This window comes from Panthera onca, chromosome B3 (genome assembly GCF_046562875.1).
Source record: "Panthera onca isolate mPanOnc1 chromosome B3, mPanOnc1 haplotype 2, whole genome shotgun sequence".
Taxonomy (NCBI): Eukaryota; Metazoa; Chordata; class Mammalia; order Carnivora; family Felidae; genus Panthera; species Panthera onca.
Window position 1 is genome coordinate 6859736 of NC_138344.1, and position 18452 is coordinate 6878187.

Sequence of the window (18452 nt, forward strand, 5' to 3'; positions counted from 1 at the left end):
ATTCTTTCATTGGTTTGCTAATGTTTTCCTTTTATTCTCTGAATTTTATGCAATATTAATATAACCATGTGAAGACATTTTATTTCCAGCCACTGCTGAAGTGGACATAGGAGAGGAAAGAATGAGGAGGAATGAGGGGATCGTTGACATTTGGGTTATATTACATTTAAAAATAACTTTATTTTTCAGTAGTATAGACAAACCCATATTTGGTGACATGAGTAGATTTTCGGGACAAATTTAGCATGCTACCATCTGCAAATAACTTTTAATCCGTTAGTCGCATCCATATTTTTGTAGCCAGTAAAAGTGGTGCTGATTTATGTCTGCTTTTAAAGAAACCATTTACAGAAATGTTGTTTCCACTCATTGAAACAGCAAGCTTGAGAAGTTTCAGTCTCACAAAAAGCTATTTTCTGAGGGCGGTTAGATTCTAAATGTAACTCTCGTGTAAAAATACAGAAATGTCATCCCAAGGCACAAAATAAAGCTAATAGGTCAAAGACCACATTCGAATGAAGCTTTTAATAGATACTTCAGTGAGTGACAAACTCACTTATTTGCTCAGCATATATTGAGTGCCGCAGGGCTGTTGTCCCTGTCTGGAGACGCCCCCTCTGGTATTGTGACTTCGCCTCTCTGTCCTCTGGAGAGACAGGCAGAGTTCATTGTCATCAGCTCAGTAAAGTCGTAGAGGGCATTCTGGCCATGGGTGAGAGCCTGAACTGGATGACCACTACCGGCTTCCTGTGACATGGCAGGTGACTCTTACCAATTCTCCAGTATGACTTCATTTACAGCCAGTTGAGGAAGAAGCATGTATTTCCTCGACCGGTTTTATTCTTTTTTTTTTTTTTTTAATTAAAAAAGCTTTTAAGTTATTTATTTTTGAGAGCAAGACAGAGCGAGTGGGGAGGGGCAGAGAGAGAGTGAGAGAGAATTCCAAGCAGGCTCTACACCGTCCACACAGATTTCGATGCGGGGCTCGAACTCACACACCGTGAGATCATGACCTGAACCGAGATCGACTGGTTTTACTCTTCTCCCAGGCACAAGTAGGAGTGTCAAGCGTGCTGCAGGTGGTACCTTGGCCAAAGTAGAACAATTCAGGAGTGAAAGCCTGTGATAACGCCTGGTTATTCCAGACTTCCTTGTTTTTACCTTCTGCCTTGATGAAAACAATAGCAATTTGTACCTGTCTCAGAAAAAGAGAAATGAAGAAAACCATGAATTAACGTTTGGCATCCGTTGATATTGATGGGGACTGGTAGCCTTCTGGGAATGATTCCAAACCACATCCACACTTGGGGGTTCAAACACACAGGAATGGGGTGGAGAAGCCAACAGACACCTAATGGCGAGGGAGATGAATGTTTGAAAACCTGGAAGAAAATCCGTGACGGAGAAAAGAGGACCAGCCATGGCGAGTCGGACTCGGCAACGGGCTGGAGTTTTGAAGGGGACCGGCATTTCATCAGTCACACTGTGTGGCTGTGAGATGAACCTGCCAGAGCCCAGCCCCGCTGAAGTGTACAAGCGGCTTGAGGAAGAAGGGGCTGTGCGTGTCTAACTCCCGGGGACCCAGACAGTTGGAATAGAGCATACCCCTGGGCGGGAGACAGGAGAGCTGTGGCACCTTGGAGGGGCAGTAGAGAGCACTGGGCTGTGGTCAGCAGCCCTTGGGACTGAAGATGAGTGGTGGAGAGTGGGGTATGACAGCACGGGATGGTAGGCATTGTGTTGAGCTCCCGGGGCAGGGAGCTAAGCTGTAAGCACTGACTTTTAATTTGCATTCCCCCAGCCCCAGAGCGGTAGAGCATCTTCTCAACCTTGGTAGTCGTTCCACCTTCCTTTTCTAAAAGTGGATCTTCATATCCTTTTACTATGGAGCGTGGTTTTTTGTGGATATTTAAGAATTCTTTTATAAATTCCGGAGACCAATCCATTGTCAGCTTGATCTGCTGTAAATATCTTCTCCCAGCCTGTGGCTTGTCTTTCTCTTTTGTCTATAATGTCTTGTCATGCAGGAAGCTTTAGTGTGAAGATTGTCAAATTTATCAGTCTTTCATATTTTATTTGTATGTCTTTCTATGTCTTATGTAAGACATTCTTCCCAGCCCTGAGGGCATAAATACATTAGCCTGTTTTCCTGAAATATTTTCAGAAACATGAATTCTTCTGTCACCAGTTATTGCTGACCATCGTGATTTTTTGCCTCTGTGGTGAGAAGTGTAGCTGTGTTTCATTCGTGTTTATCTATGGTATTATGTTGTAAGAATAGATCACCATTTTTAATTGATTTGATTTGATTTTTAATTTTTTTAACACTTATTCATTTTTGAGAGACAGAGACAGAGTGTGAGCAGGGGAGGGGCAGAGAGAGAGGGAGACACAGAATCCGAAGCAGGCTCCAAGCTCTGAGCTGTCAGCACAGAGCCCAACACAGGGCTTGAACTCACCAACTATAGGACCTTGACCTGAGCTGAAGTCAAACGCTTCACTGACTGAGCCACCCAGGCACCCCAGATCATGATCTAAAAAAAATTTTTTTTTTACATTTATTTATTTTTGAGAGACAGAGACAGAGCACAAGTGGGGGAGGGGTAGAAAGAGAAGGAGACAGAGAATCCAAAGCAGGCTCCAGGCTCTGAGCTGTCAGCTCACAACAGCTCACAAGCCATGAAATCATGACCTGAGCCAAAGATGGGCGTTTCACCGACTGAGCCACCCAGGCGCCCCAAGATCACAATTTTAAAAATCCATTCTGTCGGCACTTCATTTGCTATTACGAACAACACCGCGAACAGCATTCTTGTACTGTCTTTTGGGGCATATGAAGAAGTTTCTAAGGGTCAGAGGTTATGTGCACCTAACACTTTACTAAAGGAAAATTGTTTTTTAAATTGGTTGTATCGAGTTACATTCTGTCCATAAGTGTGGAAGCACTGATGTGACCCTATAACACTGGCAACGTTTATCTCTATTATTTCCTTCCTTCTGCTTTCTTTAGATTTACTCCGGTTTTCTTTCTCAAATGTCTTGGTAGTTTTGTTGATTGAGTTTCAATCTTCTTTACTCATGTAAGTAGTTAGACTATAAAATGTCCCTTTACTGCTCTAGCTGCATGATGCAAGGTTTTTAAATAATTTTTTTTTTTTTACATAGTCTCCAACTTACAGAAAAGGGTCAAGTAAAGTACCAAAAAAATCAGTCCTTTCAGGTAAAGTCCAAAAAAAAAAATAGCATTTTTTCAAGTAACGTATGGAAAAGTGTCAGAGACCAAGCCAGGTAGGAAGGTCTGTCCCTTGGAAGGGGGGGGGGGGGTGGTGGTGGAGAGGGGAAGGCAGCAGTGGTGGAGACTGTTTTCAAGGGAGATGGACAGAACGTGTCACTATATTAGGGAGGACGGGAGCCAGCCAGGTTTCTCACTGTTGGAGAAGGGAGTTGTACCTATGGAGAGGAGAAAACTAAATGAATCCTTGATGTTGGATTGGAACTGGAGGCATTAGTGTGAGGTCTGTGGGTGTCCTTCTCAAGCAGCTTGGACTCAGGCACCTCCCATCGGGCACCCCCCATAGGCTGGTGGATGCTGTCCTCACCAGGTTTGGGCTTTAGCACCTCACACCGGGCTGCTTCCGTACACAGATGCCCTCCTGTCCCCGCTCAGGCTCTGACTCCCCATGCCAAGCCTCCCCACTGCACGGACGTGCTCCTCACTCTTCTCGGGCTGTGACACCCGTTCCAGGTCACCTCTTGATGGGCATCTATCGGTTACCTTGCTCTGTCCACCTAAGTGGCTTAGGGCTGAAGGGGTCAGGAAGGGAAAGGAAGAAGGGCATCCCAGAAGTTTTGATACATAATATTGTCAATGTCATTCAGTTCTAAATAACTTCTAACTTCCAAGTTTGGTTTTTCTGTAACGCGTGAGTTATCTAGAAGTGTGTTTTAAATTTTCCAAAAATGTACAGGATCATACCTGTTTTCTTTTGGTTCTTGATTTCTGTCTTAACTGCCCTGCATACAGAGCATGTGGTTTATATGATACCGATTCTAGTTTTTATTATGATTTTCTCTGTGCCTAGTAAGTAATTAATTTTCACAAATATGTTCTGTGTTCTTGGAAAGTATTTTTAAGCGTTGGGTACACGTAGAAGTGAATGGTTCTATAGATGTTCGTAGATTAAATATTAATTGTATTATGCAAATACTCTGTCCTTCCAAAATTTTTGTCTGCTTGGTGTATCAGAGAAGCATAATAAAATCTCCCATTATAATTGAGGATTTACACATTTTCCTTTGTAGCTCTATCACTTTTTGTTTTATAGATTTGGATGCTAAATGTATTATGTTATTACAATTGTTATAGCCTCCTGGTGAATTACTCCTTTTATAATCATGCGGTTATTGAGATTCTCAATAATAGCTTTTCCCTTCAAGTTTAACATGGCCACAGCAGCTTTGTATGTGGGGCAGGAAGGGTTTGTTTCTTGGTATATTGTTTTCAGCCTTAGTTTAGCCTTTCTCTTTCATGTTTTGATTGTTTCTCTTGTAAATATTTGAGGATTGTGGATTTATAAATTTCTCCTTGTAATTCTATTACTTTTTGATTTGCGTGTATTTTTAACCGAGTCAGCAAACCTTTAAATGTTTAAACTTTTACCGTCTGTAATGATTAGTTATTTTTGCCATCTTACTGTATGTTTTCTATTTATCTTGCATTTCCTATGCATCTTTTACCCCTTTTCTGCTTTTCTAGTGTCTTCATCTAATTTTTTAAAATTTCCCTGTACCTCATAAACACTTAGTGAATGCTGGCTAGTCCTATTTTATTTGGTCGTCTAGAAATCCCTGCATAATATGTTGTCAGGCATGGGTGTGTATTTGGAAATCCTGGTTTCTTTTTATTTTAGTGTTCAGCTTCTGCACACGCAGAACATTGGCTTCCTCAGGACCTACCAGAGCTCTTACAACTGAAAACATATGGCTCTGTGGCTTACATTTTCCCCACCAAATGTATGCCATGACAGTTTTTCTCATGTCCATGCCTTGCAATGTGTATATAATAGTTAATCGTTGGCCATAAATTTGTTTCCAGTTGCTTTGGTATTATGAGTAATGCCACAGTGAACATCTTTGTGCACATTTGTAATTCCTCCCTTAGGATCACTTCCTTGAAACTGCTGATCACAAGGAAGAACCATTTTAAAGGCCTTGCCGGATGTTGCCAAGTTGCCTCCCAAAATGTCACACTCCTTTGTGTGGACATTTTCTAGCAGTGTAGGAAGTCCCAGAGAACATTCCAACAATTCCCTTCCCGAGGTCACATGGACCCCAGTCGGGTCGGGGAGAGAGCCGGGGGATCAGGTAGGCTGTGGCCACGGCTCTGGGAGCACCTGGTGGGTGTGGCTTGGGTGAGAGACCTCGCTCGGGCTCCCACCTGCTCCTCCTGGTCGGTCGTGGGCTCAGCACAGACTCCCCGGGCGGCAGGACCAGGCTCCACTCACTCAGGTGTCTCAGGTGTGCACGCCCCTCACTCCTGAGGACCATGGGAGGCCGGGCGCGGGGGGTCAGGAGGGAGGGCTCCCTAGCACCCCAAACCCCCGCGGGGTGGTAGTACGTTGGGGCCCGTCAGGTGGGCAAGAGGCGCCCCAGGTGGGCCCCGGGTTGGCCTTGGAGCCGGCTCGCGGAGCGCGGAGAGCAAGCCCGTGCGGAGATCGCCCGCCGCAGTCTGTTGACTCGGTGGACGATGTGCCTCCGTCGGAGGTCCGGGCGCCTCTCTCGGCTCCGGAGCTGCTGTCCCGGAGAGAGGGGGAGCGCCAGGGCCCGGGGCCCAGCCCGCCGCGCCGCGCCGCGCCGCCAAGCCCCGGCGGCCGCAGGAATCCGCGGGCAGCGGCCGGGACGGGGCCGGGCGGGGCGCGGGGACTGGCCGTCCTGCCGCCCGCCCGCTGCACAAAGCCCGCCCTTGTTCGGCGGCCTCGGACGCGTGCCCTGCGCCCAGACCTCCCGGGGTCCTCTCCGTCCCGCGCGCGCGGCCCGGCGTCCCGACAGCGCCGGGAAGGGGACGTGCCGCCTGACGCGAACGCCTGCTGGGGGGCGCTCTGCCAGGGCTCCTGGGGGCCTGCCCGGGGCTCCGCGCGGCCCTGCAAGGCCGGGCCCGCAGACCCCGCCTGCTTGGCCCCCTGCCGGTGGGTCACGGGCACCCGCCGCCGGCGGAGGCCAGCGAGGGTGCCCTCCTCGTGATCACCCCCGCGGTGGGCGTGGATGCGGGTGCTGGCTGAGGGTGGGGCCGACGAGGACGTGGGCGCCGAGCTGTTTGGACGTAGCATTTCTCCCTGCGCATTCCCTGGCCAGACTCCTCCGAAGAGGTGGCTCTGCCAACACGCCCCTGCCCACCTGCCCTCTCCTCCAGCACGGGCTCACGACCCACCCCCCACCGCACACCTCGAGGAGCGGCTGCCCTTTCCCAACGCCTGGCGAACGGCAGCAAGGCTCCTGTGAGCTGGATGTCCCCAGACCCTGCACAGTATTCCTTACACTTGCACAGCAAGTGGGCGGCATCCCTCACTCACTGCTCTGCTTAGTATCCATTTATTGAGCGCCTGCTGTGTGCCAGGCACTGTTCCAAGTGCCGGGAATACATCAGAGAACAAGGCAGACCCAGTGTCTGCCCTCAGGGGTCCTGTGGCCTGACTCCAAAGGCTGTTCCTTCGCTGTGATTACATTGGCTTTGGCAGATGGCTCCCCGCTGGCCCTAGCTCTCCCTACCTACAGATTCAACATGACGGGTACATGGGACAGACCGCCAGGCCTGGGCAGTTATTTGCTAAGGATCGCCTTATCAGAGGTTGGCAGAGAACTGCAGAGCCGGGGGGGGGGGGGGGGGGGGGGGGGGGGGGGGCGGGGGGGGAAGAAATCCCAGGGAAGTGAGAAGAAACATGTGTGAAAATGAGGCGCTCACCCTGGATTAGCATGAAATAAACCAGGGCCGTGTTAGAGAGGCGTGCAGAGCTGCTCTTTCTCACTGAGTCCTGTTATTCGAGCAGGATTTCACGTTCACGTCCAGGGGCAGGAGAGAAGACAGCCAGGATCTTCAATGGCAAGGCTGCCTCTGTTTGCTGAGTTGGCTGAGGGTGGGGAGTGGGGTTGGCCTGATCTGAACACACAGGCATTGGTGACAAGGCCACAGGCTGAATCCTCCTCTGTCGGTAAACTCTCCGTTCTCACCGTGTTCCCTGGCCCCAGCCCTGCTCTCATCTCTCTCCTGCTCACAAACCTTCGATGGCTCCCCATGTCTACTGAATGAAGTATAAAATTCCTACCCGCCACAGCCGTAGCATGGCCTCCAATCTGTCTTTTGTGCCATTTCACATGACATTTCACACTTGCCCCCAGCTCCAGGCAATTAGGACAACCTCTTGCTGGCTGTGCACCCTTCTGTTTTTGCATTTGATAATCATGGTAGCTCATGCATGCTCAGCACTCACGCTGTGTTAGGTTCTGTGCTTTCCATATCCCAGTTCTACAAGGTAGGAAGTATTAGCCTCTGTCTCTTGACAGATGAGGAAACTGACACTTAGAATAGTTCCTGACTTGCCCAAGGTCACCTGGTAAATGGGAATTTGAACTCAGGCCTCCAAATCCCCAGAACCTAAACCCTTGACTAGTACCTAGACCTGTGGTGGGATCATGGTGCTCCGTCCTGTATGGTCTCTAGTAAATGACCTTATGAAGATGCTAGAAGGTTGGGGAGAGATATCAAAAGCAAGAGATGACACCAGTTGACTTGGATCTCTCAGGACACCCCCGAGTGTCTCCTGTTAGAGCTCTCTTCCTTCTCCAAATACACACGCCCCACATCCTCCCACCTGGCTCCATTATGTCCCACCTTCTCCGCTAGCCACCCCCAGACCTACTCAAGGGGGCACAGGTTTCTAGGCCAGTGACCAGCAGTACCTGCCCTTCCCAAGCATGCCAGTCTGCAAGGGGAGGTATGCTGTAATTGCCTGGGCTGTCTGGAATCCTCATACTGGTTAGTCGGTACTTTTGTTTCAATTTAAGATACCTGAGCACCATGATTCCCTCCCACGGCGGAGGGAGACAGGGAAAGGGAGAACATGGAGGTGCAGGTTCTGTGGCCACAGGAAGGAGCCTCCTAACTTTTGGTGCAGAACAACGCCCACCCCAGTGGGAAGGAAGGGAATGTTGTGGTCTTCTGTGCTTTCCAAGGTCCCAGAAAGCCCAGAGAGTGCCGGATGGGAAGTCCAAAAGAGCAGAGTAAGTCGTGGACTGGTGGAAGGCCATTCGTTACAGGCCTTTCCTGGGCTTTGCCCACTGCCCGTTAGGCCCGAAGGTCAAGCGAGGCAGTTGAGAAGAAAATGCTCACTGTGAAGTGTCTGAGGCCCTTCTGAGATGAGAGAATGGCCCCCTTTCAGCAGCCCTGCTTGCAGCCAGGACAGTATTCCCAGAGGGAGCAGGCCAGTGAATGGTCATCTGTCTGCCCAGATGGACCAAGGCCTGGCCTGTAAGGGAGGAGGCTCTGATTCTGGTTTCTGTTTGCAAATTCGGGGGCTCTGGAGTACTTCAATAAATAAACACCTATTTATTGAGCTCCTACTGTGTGCACAGCGCTGCGAGGGACACAAAGAAGCACTGATTTGAAAAACCACAGATCAGAATTTACCCATGCAAATGAGTTCGCTCCCCGGGGAGGCTGGATTCTCACATGTCCAGTGAGGCTGCCACTGTTTGAGGAACGACTCCCAGCCCCTTCTCTAAACGATCTTGAATTTTCTCAGCGGAGATGGTTGATGTTTTAAAATTAAAAATAGCTAATGGCCATTTGGACCTCACTCGTCCGTGGTCTGCTATGAGCCCGGCATTGTTCTGGGTGCATGGGGAAAAGAATATCCTGAAGGTGCTCATCGTTTGCTAAGGGTGATTAGCAGGTTGGCGGTCATCATGCTAAGAACCCCCCTGGCCCACCGGGTCTGGGAATGACCCCAGCCCGCAGAGAACAGAACTTACTATGCCTGGTATAAGGTGGCAGCCAAGACAATACCCAAGGGTTAAATGACAATGACAGGCAGCCTGGGGTGCAGACGAGGGAGCCCTAAGCACACATGGAAGGGATGGGGAATCTTCCAGGGCTTTCCTGGGAAGGATAGTAATTACCAGTGTTTACCGAACACCCTTTATGCACTAGGTGTGGTGCTAAGCACTTTACAAGCATTGATTATCTTGCTTTGTCCTCACAGCCCTTCCAGGGAGACCCAGTAGGATTCCCTTGTCCGCGGTTTACATATGAGGACGCAGAGAGGTTAAGTAACTTGTCCAGGGTCAAACAGCAGGGAAGCAGATTCAAACCCGCTGGTCTGATACCTGAGTCTGCCAGTTTAACTTCCACACTGTGCTGCTTCCAAGGAGAAGAGGAGAAAGCAAAAGGCTAACCAATAAAGAACAACCAAATTTCAATGAGCCTAGTTGTGTTAGCAATGAAGACAGTTCTTAAGGAAGGTGTGTGACCCATGACAGTGTCACTGGACACGGTGCTTGGCCTCCTGATGAGGAATGTGTAGACTCTTGGAGGAACTCAGGCTTTGGGAGGCAGATGGCCTTGGGTTTGGATGGCGGCTGTCCCGCTTTTCGCCGAGCGACCTTAGACGTTAACCTCTGGGCGTTGTTTCCCTCATCTATAAAGTGGAGTTCCTGACACTGCTGTGGCAGTGGTCTTATGAGGACTAAAAAGGATCATTTATATAAAGCGTTCAGCAGGGTAGCCACTCCGTGAATGCCAACGCTCCTTTTGCTTCCTAAAAAGACATCGTTTAGAAGGACAACACTCACACGAGCAGGCTGGCGTCATCAAAGCTCTCATAGCCATCACGGGCCTGTTAGAAGATGCAGAAGACAAATGGCCAGGTCAGAAGTCAGAGAAACTGGCCTAGAGAAAGGACAGAAGGGGAGAGGGCCATTATTTTAATTTTTGCTACTGTTCTGGGGTGTGTCCCTGGCTTCCACAGAATCACTTTGGTGTCTTCACTCTGGCACAGTTGACAGGTGATACGACACATCCTTCGTGTCGACCCCTTTGCCGGGCAGGGCATGTTCATTGCCTCTGAGAAACCATGATCTCGCACCATGCGTTCTTTGCCGTGAGAGATGGTAGCCCCCCCTTTCCAGCAGGGAAACTGAGACCTGGAGGGAGTGCCGTGTAACTAATAAGTAGAGTCCAAACCGGAAGCCAAGTGTCCACGAGACAAGTCATTGGAAGCAGGTGGCTTATTTGATAGGTCATCCTAGCGAGGGAGTGGGCAAAGTGAGACAGGAAAGAGAGGAAAACCCATATAGACTATGTTTTTAAAAATTTTTTTAATGTTTATTTACCTTTGAGACAGAGACAGCGTGCAAGCAGGGGAGGGGCAGAGAGAGAGGGAGACACAGAATCCAAAGCAGCCTCCAGGCTCCGAGCTATCAGTACAGAACCCGATGCGGGGCTTGAACTCTCGAGCTGTGAGATCATGACCTGAGCTGAAGTCGGCCGCCCAACCGACTGAGCCACCCAGGTGCCCCCCATACAGACTATGTTAATGGGCTGGGGACAGATTGAGCAACTGAGGCTCCGTGTCACTTGAGACTGAGGTGTGAGAAATCATGTAGAACGTGGCTCAGACTTGTGTCCTCCTCGACTGCCCAGGGCAGGGGGTTGGAGCACAAACCCACGAGCTCCTGTCCCCACTGGCTGAGGCTTGCCCTTGGCAGTGAACGAGCCCTGGTCTGGGAAAAGTCTTGCAGACAGACAGGAAGAGAGAAGAGGCAGGTGCTGAGGGTGGGTCTTCCCTCTCTGGGCCTCGATTCTTCAGGTGAGACCCTTACCTTGTAGAGGTGTGCGAATCTAATGACACGATACATAGAAAATACCTAGGACATCCTGCTACGTTTCAGATCTGGCCTTACGGAACTGCCAGGACTCAAGCCGTCTGGGCCCACGGGGGTGGAAATTTCATCTCATTCAAACTGGACTGTGTGAGTGTTGAGAGATATTAACACTTAGTATTATCAGTTATAATTTTAGTCGTTGTATTTCGTGCACCCAGAGGGAGGCAGCTGGGAATGAGCACTGTGCCCCCAGTCCTAGAATCGGCATCGCTGGTGTTTTTCTGTCCTTCCAGGTGTGGGAAGGGCCCACAGCCTGGGTGAGTCAGCAAGGGTCCCACTCAGAAGGACTGACTCAGGGTCCTGCCCCTCCCCTCTCATGACTGGCCTCCTTCATGCCTCAGTCTGGGTGGGGTGTGGAATGCTTTGCTCACCAGAGTCCAAAAGCCACGTCCTGTCGAGCTCAGGAGGAATTTCACAGCCTCTGGACAGACCCAGCCCGTGGAGGGACTGACCCCGGCCTCTCCCTTAGGGCTGGTCCCCCACCGCCTGCTGGCCCCCCCTAAGCTCTTGGAGGGGAGGAGGTGTGGTGGTCATCACCATGCTCACGCTCGTCTCCATGGCTCGGTGTCTCACCAGCTCCTGCGTGTTTGCACATCTGATTCCAGGTAGTTTTCATGGCCTGGGAAGGGCAATAGTGGCCTGAGATCCTGAGGACACGGCCGAGGAAGTGCTGGTCGATTTTGCCTCTTGCTTTCCCCCTTCCCCTAAAAACAAAATCTCTCCAAAAGCACCATAAACCAAGTCAAAAGACAAAATGACACCCTTGGGGAGGTGGAGGCGGATATTTGCGGTCTGTATCACAGGTAAAGCATTGGCGTGTAAATCGCACCTTGAAACTGAGAAGAAAAGGAGCAAAAACGTAATAGGGGCGCCTGGGTGGCTCAGTCGGTTGAGCGTCCGACTTCAGCTCAGGTCATGATCTCGCGGTTTGTGAGTTTGAGCCCTGCGTCGGGCTGTGTGCTGACAGCTCAGAGCCTGGAGCCTCTTTGGATTCTGTGTCTCGCTCTCTCTCTGCTCCTCCCCTGCTCACGCTCTGTCTCTCTCTGTCTCAAAAATAAATAAAGCATTTAAAAAAATAAAAAAAAAACATAATAGAAAAATGGGTGTATGACGCCAGCAGACCATTCACAGAAAAAGGGAAGGTAAATATCTCAAACGTGTTCAGTCTCGCAAGCAATGAGAGAAATGCATGTTGAGACTTTATTAAACCATCATTTCTCCCTTATCAAGTCGGCAGAAATCCCAAAGCTTGGCAATTCTCTCTGAGGCCGCGCCGTGGGAGTGCAAAATGGCGGGGAGCTTGATGTCTAAGCCAGTGGCGTAGGCGGGTAGGCTTGGACCAACCATCTAATTCCAGGGATCTAACGCTGAAAATACAAGTCGGTAAACAAGTACGTGGTTACTCACTTCAGCATTGTGGGTAAAACAAAAGATAGGAAGCAGCCAAACACCTATCGGTAGGGGACTGGTTGAATATGCTGTGGTGGGTCCACCTCGTGAGCAGCAGGCAGGCCTAAAACAGGATGAGGAAAGCCCCTGTGAACACACGTAGGGCGATTTCTAGAATATATTGTTCAGTGGAAAAAAACAAGATGCCTAAAAGAGTACATAGTGTTACCTTCTGTGTAAGGAGAAAGTGAAAATAGTAACTAGGTATTGACATAGTTTGCGGAATGAGCTGAAGATAAAGATGATGGGTAGACATTTCTGAGTACATCCTTTTATATCATTTTAACTTTTGAACTGTGCAAACACTTTACATATTTGAAAATAAAACGAAATAAAACCCTAAAACTGAATACAAGCAGAAGCGAATGAACCCAGCTCCCTGTTGAATTGATATTACTTTCAGGAGAGAATAATTATTTCAAACAACTTTAAAAAAAAAACAAAAACTTGGCATCGGGGCGCCTGAGCGGCTCAGTGGGTTAAGCATCCAACTTCGGCTCAGGTCATGATCTCGCAGTTATCGAGTTCGAGCCCCATGTCGGGCTCTGTGCTGACAGCTCAGAGTCTGGAGCCTGCTTCAGATTCTGTGTCTCCCTCTCACTCTGCCCCTCCCCCACTTGTGTTCTTGTTCTCTCTCTCTCTCTCTCTCTCTCTCTCTCTCTCTCTCTCAAAAGTAATTAAAAACATCAAAAAAATACATGGCATGGGCATATCATTCAATTGATTGATTGATTGATTGATTGCAGGGGAGAGAGCCAGATGGAAAGAAAGAGAGAATCCTAAGCAGTCCATGACCCTGGGATCATGACCGAAGCTGAAGTCAGGAGTCAGACACTCAACTGACTGAGTCACCCAGGCACCCCGTGTGCAATGCCATTTTATTTTTTATTTTTTTATTAAAAAGAAATTTTTTAATGTTTATTTTTGAGAGAGAGAGAGGACAGAGCATGAGCAAGGGAGGGGCAGAGAAAGAGAGAGGCATAGAATCCGAAGCAGGCTCCAGGCTCTGAGCTGTCAGCACAGGGCCCGACGTGGGGCTCGAACTCACGAACTGCGAGATCACGACCTGAGCCGAAGTCGGACGCTTAACGGACTGAGCCACCCAGGCTTTACAAGTGGCCCTCAGTTTACACTCAGTTTACAAGTGGCCCAATGCCACTTGTAAACACAAACATAAAAGCATTTAGCTCATATGTGGAATCACCAAAATTACACATTTCATGTCTCATACTTTGTACATGCATATGTGTTTGGTTCTTACCAGAACCATGGAAATGTTGCACAAAACTAACACAGCTGCTTTTGTATCACTTCCTGATATACTCTGCCAACCCTCTCTACCATCCATGCATTTATAAATAAGGAGGTCTTGGAAGGAAAAGATTGCTCTATCATTTCCTTCCCTTGAATGTCCTCATTTGTGGGGTAAGTTACAAGGAAGCCAGTCCCTGGGAAGTCAGGTGAGTAGGGATGGGTGTGACAGAGCTCCTTGGCCATGTGTGTTTCTTAGAACCCTCTTGCCTTCTTTCTGCATTTGAAGCTAGTTCTGGTTTGAATAGAAAGCCCCTGTTTTGAACAAAGGTGCCCTGTTTACTCTGTTGTAGGTGTAACATACATCCTGGGTCCTGTGGAACGGTGTGCTCACGGGGTACTGGGGACACTGTGCACAGACGGGTGGCTGGGAATGGCCACTCGTGCATACTGTGTACGTCTCCTCTGCTCATGCACATTATCCACGGTCTGTTCATCAGACTTCACTTAGAAGTTAAAGATCAAATTTCAGGGGGAAAAAAAATTTCAAGGAGAAACATCATACCAAGCACTGGGTCCTTCTGAGCACCCAGGGCCCTGTTCAAATGCACAGGTCACACATCCATGGTCACGGGGCAGAAAATGAGGACAAAGGGCTCTAAATCAGAGGTTAGCAACCTACAGCTCAAAAGGCAGATTTAGCTCATTGGTTTTTTGTTGTTGTTGTTCAGCTGTAAGCTAAGAAAGCCTTTCACATTTTAATTTTTTTTAATTTTCATTTATTTTTAAGAGAGAGAAAGGGAGAGGCAGAGAGAGGGAGAGAGAATTCCAAGCAGGCTCTGCACTGTTAGCACGGATGCAGGGCTCCACCTCATTAACCATGAGATCATGACCTGAGCTGAAATCAAAGAGTCGGATGCTTAACCGACCGAGCCACCCAGGCGCCCCGGCCTGAAATGGTTGTTAATCTGAGTACCGACCTTGATTTTGCTTCTTGGTTTGCAAAACATAAAATGTTTACTATCTGGGCCTTTGCAGAAAAATTCAGACCCTTGCTCTAAATGAAAAGAGACTAAAGAAGAAGAAACACAGAGTTAAGGAGCAAAACAACTAAATGCATTGGGGAACTTTAATTGGATCCTTGTTTGGGAGAGAAAACAGAAAAAGCCATTCTCTAGACAATGGGCAAAAATTTGATTATGCATTTGGAAAGTGTATGCATGGTCATTGTGTGCTCCTTCAACTTCCGTGCACATTTTGAATTTTATTATAATAAGAAGCTGGGGAAAATATCCAGGCCTGCCTGATGAGTTTCCCTGCCTATCGGGGGTTCGAAATTACTGTAACACGAGTTCGGTTTGAAACATCACAAATGACATTAGAATGCAGGGATGTGCTGTGTGCCCAGGCCTGGCATGGGGAGTATCCTCGCTCTTGTTGGGGTTCCCGGAGAGCGGTCAGCGGGGTGGTGGTAAATGTTTAACAATCGGACGGATCTCCAGGAACAGAAAAGCCAACTTAGAGCATTTGCCAGTGTCTGTGGTATAAAATGCTCCCACAGCTGATATCAAGCTACCAACGCTTATGTCACCGAACTTGAATTTGAGAAGACATTTGCACAATCAGCTGTCACAGGCCCATTCGAGTTGGCTACAGCACGCTACCGCCATCCAGCCCGACAAAGGGTCAGATGTGACGAAATGCATCCTGATTCTCGGGTGTCACTGAATTAGAGTTAAGGTATGGGAGTGGTTCGAATCTGGACTTCAGGAAAGAAGGAGAAAATAAACTCAGACTTGGGGTTCAGCGAGCCTCCAGCCGGAGCCAGCCCCTTCCCTGGCAGGAACCTGGCGCTGGTTGCTGCAGTCCGGAGGGTTCGGCGTCTCTGAGCCCAAAGCCGCACCTCCCGGCAGCCGGCTCACCGTTTCCAGACCACCCACAGCACACCTTCTTCTCTAACAGCCCTGCCTTGCTCCAGGCTTCCAGGGCTCTCCTTTCACCACCCAGAATCTGAACGCCTCTGTCTGGGTTTACTCTCCTCGTTGCACTCCATTCCCCATGCCAGGCCAGCGTTCGGGTGCCCCGCTCCTGGACGCTGTCTTCCCTGCCCCACAGATACAACCCACTTATTCTGTCCCCTCAGATTTGCACTAACATTTCCCTGGCTTGGGATGTCCTTCTCTGTCTTCTCTATGTAAACTCTACGAGTGTGTAAATGCTGGCTCAAGACCCACACACTCCGGGAATCCCTGACGGTCTCCATTTATCCTCATCCCCGTCATCACCTCCAGTGCCTTCACGCCCCCATCGTTTCTGCCTTCACTAACACCACGGATTTGTCTTTATCTCCACTGGCTTCGTCTCCTACAACACCTCCACTCTGCCTTCTCCACCTTTCCTTCCAGGGCTCAATCTCATCCGTCAGCCTCACCATTATGACTGCTCCTGCTTATAGCGGTATTGCTGTCTCCATTTTTCTGTCCCCTATTCTCGGCATCTCCTCCTCCTTATGATTATCGGATTGTTTTCTTTACTGTCTCCATGTCCCTACCCCTGACGCCGAACGGAGAAACCTCACATCTGGCCCTCATGGCACCCGTAAGTGATATCCATGTGAAAATAGGCCTTTTCCTGTTGCGATAAAGAGACCCCTACGAAGAAAGCAAGCTCAGATGCTGCTCAAAGCCCATGGACGGGGCGTCCATCCATAGCCCTTCTCAGGAACTGAAGGTTGGCACCATCTGTGTGCAACTAGGGAAGAGAATAGGGTGGGTTATGTAGGGTGAGTTCACAGGCTCGACCCCTCCCTCTCTGAGTCCTGCTTCCCCATCATTATCAGAACCAGGGTCAGCCGGGCTTGTGGTCAGTGATGCAGGAAGTAGTGGCCGTGCCAGCTGGGTTGGGTGAGTGGTCAGTCTGACCCAGCCCTTGGTCTGCCCCGTCTGCAAAGCTTGCTGGGAAAGCATGCTGGTGCTCCAAGACTCCAACCTCAAGCGGTTGGGCCTAAGTCCCAAACATCCCCAGCTTCCCTTAATAATCACTGTGCCCTCCCACCCCTGAAATCATCAAAACCCTCCTTGAACCGATTTCTGTTTGCCTCCCTACCATCCCTAGGGTGGATTAATTCCAGATGTTTGCAGCTTCCTGCGTAAAGTACTGCTCGCTGTCATTCCTCCCCAAACACCCCTTTCTAAGCTTCTTGGGGGTACCCCCCACTGCCACCATTTGGAAGTGTCGAGCCTTCTCCGTGTGCCTCTTGACGTGAACACTTTGTCTCTTCTCGATTCTCTTGAGACCGAACGAGACAAATACTTACATCTATTTGCAGACTAGGTTCTCTGTGCCCTGATAGGTGTAATTGCTTTTTTCTGAACCTCCCTTCCTGTAGCAGTGCCTTTATCCCTGGGGGAGGGGAGTCGGACGCGGCCCCACAGCATGAGACCCATGCTGCCTGTTAACTCCTTATACCCCCGTGTGTGCTTTCGGGGTAAATTGAAAAGAGGGGTGAGGCATAAATGTCTCCTTCAGGTCTGGCCTTCTCTCCTCCCGTCCGGCTTCTCTCCCTCAGGCCTTCTGCCACCTGCTAAGCAGTCACAGCTCTGTGCTCTTGCACGTGGGGCTTCTGCCCCTGGAAGGTCCTTCCTTCTTTTCTTCTGGCTCAAGACCCAGCTCAAGCACTGGGTCACTGGAAGGCCTCCCTGCTACCCCCGGAGGGGCTGGGTGTCCTCCTCTGGGCTCCCAAAGTCCCCTGTACTCCCTCACTCAGAGCATTTAACCCACTCAGTTTAGCTTGTGTTATTGGTTTGAGATGTCTCATGTAAGAAGTTCCTTGAATCACACTTTTGACCCAGAAACCTTATCAAGACAGCCCATAAAAGAAAGGCTTATGGGGGCACCTGGGTGGCTCAGTTGGTTAAGCGTCCGACTTTGGCTCAGGTCATGATCTCGCGGTCTGCGAGTTTGAGTCCCATGTCAGTCTCTGTACCGACAGTGCACATGGAGCCTGCTTCAGATCCTCTGTCCACCCCCCTTTCTCTGCTCCTCCACTCTCTCTCTCTCTCTCTCTCAAAAGTAAGTAAACATTAAAAAAAGAAGAAGAAGAAAGGCTTATGGGAGAGAGAACTCGGTGCTTCTGTAAGAAGAAGTTCGAATGCACAGAGAAGGACAGTGCAGGGCCTTAAACAGATCAGGAAGCGGTACAGGTGTGACCAGGCAGGGGCAGGCTCAGCGCCCTGGCTGGGCAGACCAGTTGCCTCCCTGCGGGGACTTCTGCGTTCTAGTGTTTCCTTAGACTCACTTCCCATTTTTTAAAATGAAAAAAATTATAGAGCACAAACGGGGAGGGAGAGGCAGAGGGAGAGGGAGAGAATCTTAAGCAGGCTCCACACTCAGCACAGAGCCCGACACAGGGCTCAATCTCACGACCCTGGGATCGTGACCTGAGCTGAAACCAAGAGTCAGACACTTAACCGACTGAGCCCCCCAGGCACCCCTCCCTTCCCATTTTTGAAATGACATGTTTCCTCTACTAATGACCTGGGCCATTTCACCAGCCCAGCAAAACAGGTTCATTTTTTAGCAGCTACTTCTTTGGAGCCCCAGCTCACATCTCTCCTGGACTTTCAATATGAGATTTTAAAATAGTCCTGTGGCTTCCTGTGGGCTATTTGCTTTGAAAGCAGGTGAAATTTCTATTTATTTCTATTTTTTCCTAACAATATTTTTCAAGAGTTCCTCTTACTAAAAATGACACATTTCTTTGGTTCTCCCCTATCACCAGGAGGTGAAGTTTAAGCAAGTGTGGGTGTTGAGGTGGG